Below are 1,651 nucleotides of genomic sequence, written 5' to 3' on the forward strand. Positions count from 1 at the left end.
AAAAAAAAAAAAAGTATCCCTGTACTCAGGAGGTGAAGGAGAGTCAGAAATCCAAGGCCACCCTTGGCTACACTGAGTTCCAGGCCAACCTAGAACACAAAAGAAAAAGAGGAATGACTAGAAATGTTTAGTTTCTTTGTTCTTAATAGTCAAGAGACTTGGGGGCTGGAGAGATGGCTCAGCGGTAAGACCTCTGCTTTTCCAGAGGTCCTGAGTTCAATTCCAACCAACCACATGGTGGCTCACAACCATGGTAGGATCTGATGCCTTCTTCTGGCATACAGGTGTCCTCCAATAATACACCATTAAAAAGTAATAAATAATAAGCAAGAGACTTAAGCTAAGACAGTAAGAGCTAGAAAACCAACAGTAAGCTGTGGTGGTAGTGCACACCTTTATCTCAAAGGCAGAGGCAGGTATCTGAGTTCAAGGCTAACCTGGTCTATGTTTAGCAAGTTCTAGGCAAGCCAGGGCTACATATAATCATATAATGTGACTGCCTTTTGTTTTTGGATTTTTTTTGTTTTTTTTTTTTTTTTGGTTTTCCGAGACAGGGTTTCTCTGTGTAGCCCTGGCTGTCCTGGAGCTCACTCTGTAGACCAGGCTGGCCTTGAACTCAGAAATCTGCCTGCCTCCCAAGTGCGTCACCACTGCCTGGCTTTAATGTGACTGCCTTAAAGGAAAACCAAACACCAAGTACCACCCCCCCTTAAANAAGAACCAATCAAATAAAAAATTTTACAAAAAGAACAGTGCAAAAGTCCTCCTATGAAAACCAATCCATTTTGGCATTCTAGATTTTACAATATATGGGGCTAGAGAAACGGCTCAGCAGTTAAGAGCACTGGCTGTTCTTCCAGAGGACCCAGGTTTAATTCCCAGTACCCACATGGCAGCTCATAACCATCATCTGTAATTCCAGTTCCAGGGGATCCAATCAATTGTGCGAAAGGTGCACAAACACATATGCAGACAAAATATCTGTGCACATAAATAAATCATAGCAGAGCAAAATAGACATTAGAGTGCAGAAACTTTGCACAAGATTGCCAGTTACAGCTAATGAATGTGGATAATATACATGTCCCTCTCTAAGTAAGCCAAGTGCATGCAATAAGCTACCAGCTGGAGTGTAGCGCATCAGCAGAGCAGAAACCTAACACTTCCTCAGCTATTGACAGCTTTTAGGGACTGGACCTGCAGCTCCAGAGCAGAACACATGCTTGGCACACATAAGGCCAACACCCCAGCACAACACATCCCTAGCACCGGACACAAAAGCCCATGACAGAAATAAGATCTTATCTTCAAAGAGTGAAAAAGAGGCCAATAAATATGAGAGCAACTTGAACTCAAAAGCTGTCTCGGAGGTTGGGAGCACTGCTGCTCTTCCAGAGGACCTGGGCTCTATTCTCATCACTTCATGGCAGCTCACAAGTGTCTGTAACTCCAGTTTCAAAGGATCCAACACCCTCACACACACATACATGCAAGCAAAAATCAAAATAAATAAGTTATTAAAAAAATAAGAGTAAGCCGGGCATGGTGGCACGCGCCTTTAATCCCAGCACTCGGGAGGCAGAGGCAGGCAGATTTCTGAGTTTGAGGACAGCCTGGTCTACAGAGTGAGTTCCAGGACAGCCAGGGCTAC

Source organism: Mus caroli, chromosome 6, assembly GCF_900094665.2.
Source record: "Mus caroli chromosome 6, CAROLI_EIJ_v1.1, whole genome shotgun sequence".
In the NCBI taxonomy this organism is placed as follows: Eukaryota; Metazoa; Chordata; class Mammalia; order Rodentia; family Muridae; genus Mus; species Mus caroli.